We start from the raw sequence: 14,584 nt of genomic DNA on the forward strand, positions 1-14,584 counted from the left end.
AGGGAAGAAAATTCCAGAGAAGGGGTACAGCACAGATGAAATCCTGAAGGTAGGAGTGGGGAGAGTTAATGATAGTAGAAGAAAGATGCAAGTCATGAGAGGAACTCAGAGAGTGGTTTGGGGTGTATTTGGATAGGAGGGTAGAGATATAAGGGTGTTCTGTAAGTCAGAAGTTTGAATTAGATTCTGGGAAGCTATTGGCATAATGGAGCAGCAGGTGAAGAACAATGGGAAAGGAAGAATAGTCTAGTTGCAGTGTTGAGTATGGATTGACATGGTAAAAAGCAGGAGAGGGAGTTCCAATTAATATTTTGGTTGTTTCTTATGTGAGGAATGGGCAAATCCAGGAGATGTTTTTCAGGTGAAGGCGGTAGGATTTGGTGAGGGATTGGATGTAGGGATGAAGGAAAGAGAGCAGAGTCAAGTGTGACACCAAGGCAGCGAGATTGGTCTGTCTTTTGGATAGTGGACTTGTCAAAAGAGATAAAGATGTCAGGAATTGTGGACAGAATGGATGACAGGATTACCGTAAACTCAGTCTTGAAGATGTTGAGCTTCAAGTAATGAGAAGCCACCCATGATGCAATTCCCAAAAGAGTTACAACGTAACATGTAATTATTGGAGCACATAATTTAAATATCATAAGATTACTAAACCCTTAATTTCTTTGATTGTCCTTTGTATATTGCCACGTTTTTTCATCCCCCAGTGAATAATACACTTTGTGGGGCCTTTTTATCATGTAGGAGATACCAGAGCCATACGTGACACATGATGGTCCTAGCTTGTCCTTTATATGTGAGTTAACAATATCCAAACTCCCAGCTTCCTACCTACAGCTCAACACTTTCCATGTATATGTTGGTCAGTACAGAATATTCACTGGGTCACTCAGTCTTGCTGGCCACATGTTAATTCATTAAGAACCTGATCAAGATAGGGGTCTATCGCTATAGTTAGAAAGGGTTCTGACTCAACTCATGACAAGAGTGTCAAGCATGTGTACTGGAAGTGTTTAAAAGGAAAATCAGCAGCAGACCTCTGTTGGTAGGATCATGCACGTAGACTAATTATATTTTATTTTAAAATTTGTAAAGTCAATTAGAACCAATTTATGAACAAGTTGTATAAGCATTACTTTTATATCATATACCAAATTTATGTTAATTTAGGGATTAACAATGAGGAAACTAAATCTTTCAGTTCATTATCGACTCCCCTCATACATGATATTATCTTCTCTTTAATCTTGTGTTCTTTTAAAGCAAATGAGACACTAAAGAGGTTTTAAGTAGTGCTGGGGGAATAGTTTTATCTGTAGGAAACATTTTGAATTTGTTGCTATAACAGGGCATGGGTGACTGGGTTTCCAGATGATTGGGATTTCCCCCTTTTCCACCTGCTTCCGATTACCAGCAATTCATAGTACGCAGTAACAAATGCCACATCTGTCATTCAATAAATAAAAAGGGACTACACACTGAGTGTTTGAAAAAAGACTTTTATCACTAAATTAGAGCAAGAGAACTTTAAAGGAAACTATCATTAAATTATGTAATACATGTACTACACATACTTCTTTGTTTGCTTCTAATAGATTACACACATGCAAGAGCAGGGCCCTCTTCTCCTTCTGTACCAGTTTGCCTTATATGTGTTGATATATTTTAAAGTTTTGTATCCTTCCCTTCCCTAGAATCCACTAGCACTCAGTAAAAAAAACATAACAATAATAATAGTAATGTCTGCATGCCGATTTATAAAATATCTGAGATTTAAAGGAGAATAAGTTCTTCATCTTGTTTTATTCTTCTCACATGCAGACACGGCAATTGTAAAACAGTCAGGGTTAATTTAGTATTTCCTCCACCATTCTTCATAAATATTATAGGATGATAAAGTATAAATCATCACAAAACACTTTTCTCAAATGTAGTTGGTGATAGAGAGCATGTATGTAAAAAATATAAATAGAAATTTCTTATTTTCCCATGTTTAACCTGGTTTATTTTTTAATGTTAAAGCTTGTTGTAGCAATAAATATCAATACATATCATGTGAAAAAGAAAGTACACCCTCTTTGAATTCTATGGTTTTACATAATAACAATCATCAGTTCCTTGGCACTTCTTAAAATCAGGTAAATACAACCTCAGATGAACAACACATATTACACCGTGTCATTATTTATTTAACAAAAATAAAGCCAAAGTGGAGAAGCCATGTGTGTAAAACTAAGAACACCCTTACTGCTTCTATAAGAATTACAATGAAGGAAAAAATGATTTGCTACCCTGCTGATTTTGTATGTTTGCCCACCGACAAAGACATGATCAGTCATTGCAGATCCTCTCCAAGTCATTAAGGCAACTCAAACCTTCAGCCCCCTCCACAGATTTTCTATGGGATTAAGGTCTGGAGACTGGCTAGGCCACTCCAGACCTTAATGTGCTTCTTCTTGAGCCAATCCATTGTTGCCTTGGCCATGTGTTTTGGGTCATTGTCATGCTGGAATACCCATCCACGACCCATTTTCAATGCCCTGGCTGAGGGAAGGAGGTTCTCACCCAAGATTTGACGGTACATGGCCCCATCCTTCGTCCCTTTGATGTGGTGAAGTTGTCCTGTCCCCTTAGCAGAAAAACACCCCCCAGCATAATGTTTCCACCTCCATGTTTGACGATGGGGATGGTGTTCTTGGGGTCATAGGCAGCATTCCTCCTCCTCCAAACACGGCGAGTTGAGTTGATGCCAAATAACTCAATTTTGGTCTCATCTGACCACAACTTTCACCCAGTTCATCTCTGAATCATTCAGATGTTAATTGGCAAACTTCTGACGGGCCTTTTCATGTGCTTTCTTGACCAGGTGGACCTTGCACGCACTTCAGGATTTCAGTCCTTCACGTGTTTTCTTGGTGACTGTGGTCCCAGCTGCCTTGAGATCATTGACAAGATTCTTCCATGTAGTTCTGGGCTAATTCCTCACCATTCTCATGATCTTTAAAACTCCATGAGGTGAGATCTTGCATGGAGCCCCAGACCGAGGGGGAGTTATTTTGTGTTTCTTCCATCTGCAAATAATCGCACCAACTGTTGGTCTACAATCTTGTGAAATTAAATGTGTGGCCATCTGCCCGACAGCTAAAGCTTGGCTGAAATTGAGTCATGCAACAGGACAATGATCCCAAGCACACTAGCAAATCTACAACATAATGGCTAATAGTGAAATTAATCAAGGTGTTGCAATGGCCCAGACAAAGTCTAGACATCAACCAAACTGAAATGCTGTGCAAACCTCAATGAACTGAAGCAACCTTGTAAAGAAGAGTGGGCCAAAATTCCTCCTCAACAATGTGAGAGACTAATAAAGTCAAGCAGAAAACAATTAATTCAAGTTGTTGCTGTTACAGATGGTTCTACAATCTATTGAATCATAAGGTATACTTTTTCACACATGGATTCTCTATGTTGGCTTTATTTTTGTTGAATAAACCATGACACGGTGTAATACAGTATGTCATGTGTTGTTGTTCATCTGAGGTTGTATTTATCTAATTTTTAGACTTGTTAAGGAACAGACAATTGTTATATGTAAACTATAACAGGACTACATAAAAGAGGGAGACAGACAATTGTCAGATGGCATATATTACAAAAAATTGTGCGCTGACCCCACCAAAGAATACACCTTGCAACTCAAGGAGCTCATCAAATCCTTCCCTAAGGGGCTACAGCCAGAACTGGAGTTACTTATACCAACCAATCCCTGCATGGGTACATTCTACATGCTTCCCAAAATCCACAAAGCAGGTAATCAAGGCAGACCTATAATTACAGGTATGGGCACACTCACAGAACAGATCTCAGGACTGGTCAAAAACACGCTAAAACCGTTTGTCATTAACACAAACAGCTTCATAAAAGACACCACTGACTTCCTCAACAAACTCAACCAAATCGCCAACCTCCCTGCTAACACCATCCTAGTAACCATGGACGTGGAATCCCTGTACAGCAACATTCCACATACAGATGGCCACATACAGATGTTCACATTTTCTCTCAGGCACTGACAACCAAAAATACAACCCCCGAATCATCACAGAACTGGTAAAATTCATCCTCACACACAACTATTTTGCTTTCAACAATGAGATCTACCTACAAATCATGGGGACGGCTATGGGGACAAAGATGGCACCTCAATATGCCAACCTTTTCATGGCTGACTTAGAACAGAGATTCCTTGAAACACAAGACACCAAACCACACAAATATTACAGGTACATCGATGACATCTTCATCATTTGGACGGAAAGCGAGGAAAAACTGAAACAATTCCATGCCTCTTTCAACTCATTCCACCCGTCAATTAAACTAAAAATGGAGTACTCCACAAAATCTGTAAACTTTCTGGACACTACAGTAAGAGGTACCAATGGTACAACCCACACCTCTCTTTACAGAAAACCCACAGACAGATGCAGCTATCTCCACAAATCCAGTTTTCACCCCTCCCATACTAAGCGGGGCATCATCTACAGCCAAGCAACCAGGTACCATCGAATATGCTCTGACCCCAACGACCGCAACCTGCATCTAAACGACCTCTCCAAATCTATGAAACAGAAAGGCTACCAATCAAAAACTATCAACCAACAAATCAACTCTGCTCTCAAAGTTCCACGCACACACCTGCTACAATATAGAGAAAAAAGAATCTCTACACGTGTACCACTTGTAGTCACCTATAACCCAGCGTTTGAAGAAATCCGGAAAGTCATCAAAGACCTACAGCCTATGCTAGCAGAAGATGAGACACTAAAAAACATCTTCCCTGAAACCCCCATTTTGGCCTTCAGACAACCCCCAAACCTGCAACAAAAATTAATTAACCGGAAACTACCCACTGACAGAATGAATAAAGAAAAAGGGACCACACCGTGCAAAAGGCCCCGCTGCAAACTGTGCCAACATATATGTACAGACAACATAGCCACCCACAACAGCAAGACCTACAGTATTAAAGGATCATATACCTGCACATCCAGCAATGTAGTGTATATGATACAATGCACGAAATGTGACCTAGGATGCTACATTGGAGAAACCAGCCAGCAATTAAATGACAGAATGAACATACTGAAAGGGGACTTCAGTAATACCAAAGAAAGACAAACATTTGAAGTCAGAATGATTCAACTATTCAACAGCAAGGATAGAGGACTCAATGTCAATTTGGGTTTCCTATCCCACTACACAGGTTTTACATAACCCCCCACCTGCTATATGTACTGTATTTTTAAGTGCACCATGTTCATCTATATGTACCTGTATATATGATAACATGTGTAGACATATACATTCCCATCCCTATATTCATCACTGCACTCCTGTTCCCTGTATGTGAGCACTAGCATCTTATGGTATTTTTATTTTTTAATTTTTTTTGTCAATTTATCTTCAGCAGTGCTAAAACCCCCCCTCAAAATTCCCCACTCAGAACATTTATGACCCTCTGGAGGGACACATACTTTTACAACATCTCACCCTCTCTTATCAGATCTGGGTAGTAAGCCCCCCTCCCCTGCCACACAACATTGAATTCTATGTGTCGTTTTGCTCAGGAATGTTTTAGACTTGAGAAAGGGAGAAGAGCTCCCGAAAGCTTGTCATTCCAAAATTCTGTTAGTCCAATAAAAAAGGTATTATCACAAGATACTTATTCCATCTGTTATTTGATATTGACACCACTGGACTAATACGGCTACAACCTCTACTCTACTATATATATATATATATATATATATATATATATATATATATATATATATAGTTTTTATTATTATTATTTTACATAAACAATCATGTTTACCTTATGCGTTACTGTAAAGCAGCATGAATGTATGTTAAAAACATTGGATATTTAAGAGTAATCCAGTTATTATGTTACATTTCATATCTGCAATAAAAGTTTCATGTGCCCTTCAAATTATTGTAGTCTTGCAGCTAAGGGACAGGTGCTTGGTACATTGTAACTGGGGTTCTACATGTTTTACTACACTATGTGGCACCCACAGAAATTATATCAATGGACTGGCTCAATTATTCAAATTTTTTGGTTAAATGTTCTGTATTTAGACATTAAATAAATTAAGATAAGGTACTAAGACCTTATGCATCTAACTGGACATGTTTTTATTTATGCAGAGCATAGTACCAGCCCTGACTCAGTAGGCTATACTGTGCTGTCAGAATCACTTATAATTCTACAGCACAGTTAAATGATGTATGCTAATATTTTATTAAGTATGTGGTCAGAGTACAGGTATATCTTGGTTCTAAGTAAAAAGACTAAAAACATTGTATACATACTGAAAACACCATGGAGTGAAATAATAAGCTGAAGTACAAATCAACTTTTAACCAGTAAGATTTAAGTTGGGAAGCTTTGTCCCTGTCTGGTACAATAAACAGGCTACTCCTTAGTGCTCCATATGGATGCCACCTGGTCTACATTATATGTGACATTGCCAAGTCTACTTCACCAACACCTGCAGTTTTCTTGCCTAATAGCTTCTGGTCTGGATGCAAGCCCTGGACCATATCTCTGGCTGCTTTCCTGGGCTGCATGACTCCACTGTTAGAGTCACGTCTACTGTGCAGCACGCACGTTCTAAATAATTTGTCATGTTTAGCTCTAATGCCACCATCAGAAGCCACTATAATTTTGCCTGATAACTCCTATTGAGGTCAACAGTACTTAACACATATTCCTATAGGACTCAGATGAGTCTCTGTTTATTTTTTTTTTAGATTTTTTTTTTGTTGAGTGAATTCCTTAGTGTATCACAGAACAGGACTGCTATCATGTCTCAAGCAATCTTACATTGCACTATAGGATTAATTTACAAAGCATTTGAGAGTGACATGCACAGACAAAAGACAGGACCAGGGCCCCTCAGTATTAAGTTGACTGGTGGCTTTTCGTGAGCCAGTGGCCATGTATCAGAACTCTGAACACATGGGACACCAGTTGCCAGATTCTAACAGCTTTAACATTTACATTTAGCCAGAGCTGAAAAAACAGGTTCTTCTGCAACAACCGACCATCGATTCTTGAGAGCTGGCCAACAAGGTATATTACTCCTAGGACATGAAAAACAATGTCGGCCAATTGCTTCAAAAGCCAGACTGCACACAACTAAGCATGGTTAAGTGCATAGTCACGTCAAGCTAGATTCATTGTAAACATCAAACAGAGTGTATACATTACTGGCAGTGGTCAATACATTCACAATTAGTAGCAAGCTGAGGACAGTGCAAACCACAATAATTAAATGGAGGAAAACTGAAATTTTCAGGTTTTAACTATGGTGATTGGCCTGTGACATGTAACAGGTGCAAACCATCAAGTAATTAGTAGTTTATTTTAGGTTTTCTGGGGGTAGGGGTGCAGAATCCACATTTCAACAAATAAGTATTCCAAAGGGGTAACAGATGAAGATACTGTTTGGTTATTACAAAGGTTGACAGTAACCTTGATATTATTGATACTGTATCATGAAATCATATATTCAAAACCTTTTGGATGGTCAAGGGCTTTAAATATTGGTAATTGAAACAATGTAAACAATGGTAATTGAAAAAATCCCAAAATCATCCATCTTTTCTTGTAGATATGGTCCTATTTTGACTTTTTTATGATTCATTATTACATTACATTTTTATAAAACTCCAGCAGATTCCATACCATTATTGCAATAGGAAGACAGTGAAAATCAACAATAACATTAAAAAGGAAGAAAAACAAATAAAAGCATTTTCACAGATCTGAACATTAAAAGCTCAACAAACTCACCAATAAAAGACAATTTCCTACACGTTTAGAGAGGTAGTTTCCAGAACGTTTACTTACCATGAAAATATACCAGGTTGATATAACATATTGTGAGATCAAATGTTATTTCAAAGATTTCAAAGTTAGATTTATGCAATATTAGTGAAATGCAATTTTGTCCCACAGCTTTTCCACACTCATTGTTTGTATACTAATAGACTCCACATTCACAAGATCAGGACCCTCTTGTCCTTCTGTACCAGTATGTCTTAGTTATGTTTGTTATTGTTTTAAGATTATTGTTAATTTTGCATCCTTTTTTGTTGACATTGCACTGCAGAAACTATTGGTATTCTATAACTAATGATAATAAGTAATAAGTAAATTATATAACTCAAATTTATGGATAAAGCAATAGTTGAGTGACAGAGGGCAGAAGGTTGTAGTAATGGTGAATATTCAGAGGAGGGTCTTGTCACTAGTGGGATACCTCAAGGATCAGTATTGGGACCCATAATTTTATGTTACTTTTAATGTTAAAATTAAAATAAACATTTTAATGTTAAGATAGGTCTTTTTGCAGATGAAACAAAGGCCGGAACAAAGTAGACCGTCCAGGTGGAACAAGTGATTTAAGTAAATTAAAAGAATGGTCGAGAGTGTGGCAGCTGCGGTTTAATGTTGATAAATGTAAAATAATGTACATGTAAAAAGGCAAAATATAGAATTGTTCTATCAGTGTCAATTGTGGGTAGGTCCTTGTCAAAGTCCCATGCCCTCCCAGATGTCTACACAAACTTCTAGATGTTGGGAGGTATGCTTAAGGTCAGTCTCTTCTGTAGCTATGCCCTCAGGGCACACATGCTATGTACAGTGTTCTGCTTTGTGCAGAGCTCCTATTTCAACACTCATGCATACTCAAAGTGCCATTTATGGTGCTTACATGCTTGAGGTGTCTATTACAGGGCTTGCGTCTGGGAATGACTTCACAGTTATGACAATCATATGTGATACCATTAACCTTTACTTAATCCAAAGAGGACAAACATCAGAATCAAAGTCCAGGAAAGGATTCTGGATTTGGGACTCTTCAGCCAAATATGTGACTGTTGAGTTGAGAAGAGTAGAACTTTTTGTGGAGTTTAAGCATAATTGCAATCCAAGTTATGGTCTTCTGGCACTGGTGTCCATTTACTGTCCAGAAACGTTATGGAACGGCAGGCTTAATTTATCACTTTCCTATCAAAAGTGCTTGTAATAATGCATTAGGTTTGTTTAATGGAAATTAAAAAGACATCTTAATATGGTTTGAAAATGATACATGGACATATTTACTGCTAGGGATTACTGTCTGTCTATTGGGTGAAATACAGTAATTAGATTTTTGGCTTTAAGTAGACCTTCCTTTTTACATTGCTGTGATGTGTTTGAAAGGTTACATTTTTCCATTAATCTTTCTTCTGATTCTCTGCTTGATTATGCTGGTTCCACAGAATATTAAGAATTTTGTCCTGACACCATTTCAACGTCGTGCTGTAAATTGGTTCTGGGTATACTTAGCCAACATCTTGGCCCGGTATATTATTTGACTACATGTCTTTGTAACAACCAATGAAGTGGGGCCTTGAAAACCTTCACATTTTAAATAGAATATGAAGCTTCAGTAAAGATTTGACTTTTTATTCAAATTAGAAAGGGGCTGCTGTGGAAGTAGTTATAAACAATGAAAATGTATTGTGTGGCATAGTTCTATGACGTGTGAAAATATCGCACAGATGTTCACCATCTGCCAGAAAGGAGGATACAGGTCTCCTGCAGTGCTGCGGGGGATCCTCCTTGCTGGCAGCTGGTGAACCACTGCGCAATGCGCTCAGACAACTGGCCACTGCTGCTGGCAGGCACTTCCATTCGGGCTTCTATGGTGGAGCGCCGGAAGGTCATGTCATGCCGGGGCCCCGTTATAGAAGCCCCAGTGGGCCAAATGAAAAGAAAAAAAAACACCTGCCCTGCGCCCGGAACTGCATGTCCCCGGTGTTGGGCGATACAAATTGTGCATCCCTGAACTATACCCTGATTATAGGCTGCACCCCCACTTTAAAAAGTGCGGCCTATAATGGGGCCTTGTTTGCTTGTAGTTGACCATCTTCCTTATGGTATATATCCTGTTTTGGATGTAAAAGGCTGTGATATTTAAATATGTGTGATCAGATTATAGAAAACATTTACAAGATGCACAGTTTTGCACAAAAATAAGCTGGCAATATGATTGTCCTCCTTGTTTAAGTGCACTTTAAAATTCAAACATACTGACTTTCTCATGCCTCAATGTAAATACAAGCAGGGAATGGTGCTTTTTGTTTGTTTTTCTATGTAAATGACTATACATAATACACACGGTATGCAAGATTCTCTTATGGCATAGCACCTTCTTAGAGTTCAAATTGTTACCATGCAAGAATAAATGTTAAATCAACAAATAATTGCAGTTGTTTACCACAGTAGCGTGTTAACCCCCTTAAGGACAATGGGCAGTCCCCAAACCCATTGAAAACAATGCATTTTGAGCCCGTACATGTACGGACTTTGTCATTAAGGGGTTAAATATTATATAATATAGATTTAAGGTTATGTGTTTTTGGCATCCATAGCAAGGGTTTGATATGTGCAATGCAAGAACGAACCCATAAATGATTAGTTAATTCAATAATCAATTTAAAAGGACTTGCTGTAAAGGAATTTTTAAAAATGTAGCCGTCCTCACAGCACCATTACAATGACAGAGGCAGGAGCGATCAATTACTTGAACTTCATTTTCTCATTTTCATTTCAGTGTGACAAAAAGAACAATGTGACCTGAACTGAAACTCCTCAAAATGTCCTTGCCAGTGTTACAACATGATGGCAAATAGACACAGTACAGATAAATGAGCCTCACATCCGTTTATGTTTTAGTTCTGATTTACTAAAACAACATTTTAAAGGTTGCCAGATTTTGGATCCATGGGCAGCTGAAGGGGATTAACTAGAGGGATAAAGTTGGATTAGAAAGTCCCTCAAGCAGTAACAGACTAGACAAACCACCCACAGCTATAACGTTGTTGATTGTAGAGAATTGAAGGGGTACACAAAAATGATGTTTGCAAACGTAGTGGAGAGGGGCAACCAATGCACTCCCAAATGCCCTCTGTAGGGGCAAGTGTTGAGCCAGTGGATTATTTTTGCTGAGCACTGCCCTAGACCTGATATCATTTACTACCAATTATCTGCATTTTAAGGGTGTGCAGAGTCAAGCAACTTTTCCATGAAGACCATAACAGAACCATAGCATACATAATATCCATCATCAATATTCAATACATTGCGCTATATTCTTCGTTTTCCAGTAAAATATTCCCCAGTGTACAGACTCCACCAGGCGGACTAAGACTGGCATCTTTTTAGCTAAACAGTTAAGTGACACAGAGCTCATTAAAAAGTGTTTGTGGAGGTGGAAACAGCGGCTGTTATTAATGTAGTAATATGTCATATTAATAAGAGCTTGCTTATTATGCAGGAAACATTAGCTAGGAAAGCCGAAAAAGTCGAAACCTTCAAGGGAACATACAGTGTGCTGAGCTATCAAGTGAAACACACTTCCAATGCAAATATGATGTTTGACATCTTATATTTTATTTTTAATTGATCGAGTGTTGAGAGCCCATACATCCTGCCAGATCTTCACAGTGACAACTGTATTTGTACTAAAGCACTAATGAGAAAACAGACAGAAATAGGCATAGACATGGAATTGTGGAAGTTTCTAATGAAATGAAATGAAATTGTGTTTCTGATGAAATATAAGAATGTTTAAATCCTAAAATGAGAAGAGTCTAAACTGCACAGTTAATGTGATTGTGTAACATGGTAATTTTCTTTCCTTTTTTCTTATTTTCCTATGAAACCATCTTGAAATAAACAAGCATTGTTCATTGAAGTCTATTGATGTATACAATTCCTTGAAGACTGAATTGTAACAAAAGTCTGTAATATTTGAAGCTGTGAATGCAATTCCATTTAGACAAATAGTTTCTTGAAATACTGTGGGCAGCGCAAATATTTGAAAGGCAATCACTCTCGGTAGGATGATTTTTATGTTAATGTACTGCCCTATGTAGCAGGTTGTAGTGTCAAAATTCATCCAATACACACCCATTTGTGTTAAATAAATTCTGATGTTTCTGAAATAAAAATATTAATGTAATAAAAATTTTACATTAAACATTTTTTTTATTGAAGATCTAGCTGACTAGACTTGGGTACTTACGAGGGACAGACATGTTGTGAGTTGGCTAGGTTTGGCAGGCCAATGGGGAAGTTTTATCTTTTGGCTGGTAAAGTGCCATTTAGACCACCCACAGTCTGCCGACCCCTGCAGTTGACTAATTTATTTTTCTTTCAGGGTGATAGGTGCAATGCTGAGTCACACCAGACTGATGGTGATATAGTTCTTAGTAGGGATAGGCTTTGCAAAAGTAATAGTTGAAAGTAATTTTTCCCTGAGAACTATGACGAGCCTCAGAGCCAGCCCAGCCAAAGGTAACCCTTTTTCATTATAATATCACCAGTATCTAATGTCTAAGCATCTACAGCGTACTAAGAGGTTTAGTCATTACAGTAATAAACTGCTCCCCATTGGGATCCTGTCACACCAGCCCCTGACTATGCTGTACTCTTCTGCACAGCTTAGTCAGGGGCTACATAGAACTGTCAGATCAATTAAACATCTGCTGTTATACCCCTTAGGGTTTCAGGACTGTTGTTGAGCACAGAAGATCAATGCACAGTTATTGCAGCCATAGGTGTATATTGTTATTGTTACACTGTGTGGGGACAAAGATGTCAGAGACAAACCTTTTGGGGTCAAAGATGGCACTGTTAAGCTGTTTGGTGGGGCCTAAAAAGGAGGGGGTAGGACAAAAAGTGCATCATAATAAGGAAGAGGTGTGTCTTGGACAGGAAGGGGTGGGGAAAATTAAGATTAGGAGGTAGTGTTTAGTCAGGCCTATGGCAGCACAAAACCTAAATACACCCTAGCATGTGGGGAAAAATGTGCTTTAGTGCTTAATCTCTTGTAAAGATGTTTAACTAAACCAGAGCTTCTTTTTTTAACTACTTTTTTATGAAATTGTAGTTATTTTTTGAGTGTCCTCCCACTAGTAAATATAAATGTTAAAACAAGAGGTCTTAGTCTTCAACCAGAGGGTGAGAGGCTCAGATGTAATGTACATTTTACTGAGATGGCGGTAGATAAAATGAACAGGCTCCCAGCAGAAGTGGTAGAGACTAATACAGTGAGGGAATTTAAGCATGCATGGGACAGGCAAACGGCAATCTTGAATCTAAGATGAGACCAACAACTGATTAAGGTCTGAGTGTATATCAGGAAAAAGGCATGTGTAGTTGGGCCAAATGGCCTTCTGCTGCTAAAATATGTTATTTGCTATTTAGTGTGCGCTGTTCTAAAGTCTTAGCCATACTTTATTTTCCTGATATGTACCAAAATATTTTTATTGTATTTTCACATTCAATTTTTCTTATCCATGAGCAGATATTATGAATATTGGTATCTCAATAATGATACATTAATGTCATTTCTTTTTAACAGCAACAAATTAACAGATATAGGAAAGGCTGAACTTGAAGGACGCGTGTCTTTTTTCAGCCTATGTAACTATGTGATTACAGTAACACAAAACATAATATTAATGTCTTTATAATTTAGGACACATCTTAACATGAATCGCTACACTCTTAATTGGAAGGAAATGAAAATGTCACTGAGCATTCTAAAACTTCTAATGCATCTTAATAGTGCATTATGTTCTCTACCCGTTGCTTACTCATTGTAATAGTGTATCTGATTCAGCACATCGTGTCCTTATGTATCCATTTTCACTGTTATGTCTTTTCATACCTTAAAGGTCAAAACACAGTATGGGTGTAGAAATGTATGTGAGGATGATTTGCATAGCGAATAATTCTTATAAAGGTTCTAATGAAGCCATTGATGATTAGAACATCTTATTTTACTTGGAAAAAAACTCTGGCAGATTTTCATTCAATACAGCAAATATATGATATGTGCCACCAACAGCCAATCTGCACACCTAATTCATTACAGTAAATATTATATACACTAATATATACCTAATTTCATTCAATACAGTACATATATAATATGTGCCAAAAACAGCCAATCTGTACACCTAATTCAATACAGTAATTATATACAGTAATATATACCTAATTTCATTCAATACAGTACATATATGATATGTGCCACCAACAGCCAATCTGCACACCTAATTCATTACAGTAATTATATACAGTAATATATACCTAATTTCATTCAATACAGTACATATATAATATGTGCCACCAACAGCCAATCTGTACACCTAATTGATACATTTTGGGGACAGGGCTTTACCGAAAACTTTATAGATTATTTCATGATTTATTGCATTTGGTTAGGTAGTACTGAATCCTGGGGTAGATATTACTGAGAAAAGGTGACAGAACCAGTTTAATAAATCTCAAATCCTTTTGTTTTGTAATCTTCTTCTTCCCCTACCCTTACAGATGCAGTCACATTAAATCGATTGCTAGCAAAGTTACTAAACAAAAAGGTAAAAAATTATTTAATAATGAGATATGTCCCAATCAAAAATAACAGGAACTTATTTGATGGTTGCTCTCAGT

The sequence above is a fragment of the Sceloporus occidentalis genome, unplaced genomic scaffold, assembly GCF_023333645.1.
Source record: "Sceloporus occidentalis isolate IW3139 unplaced genomic scaffold, rSceOcc1.0.p SCAF_25, whole genome shotgun sequence".
In the NCBI taxonomy this organism is placed as follows: domain Eukaryota; kingdom Metazoa; phylum Chordata; class Lepidosauria; order Squamata; family Phrynosomatidae; genus Sceloporus; species Sceloporus occidentalis.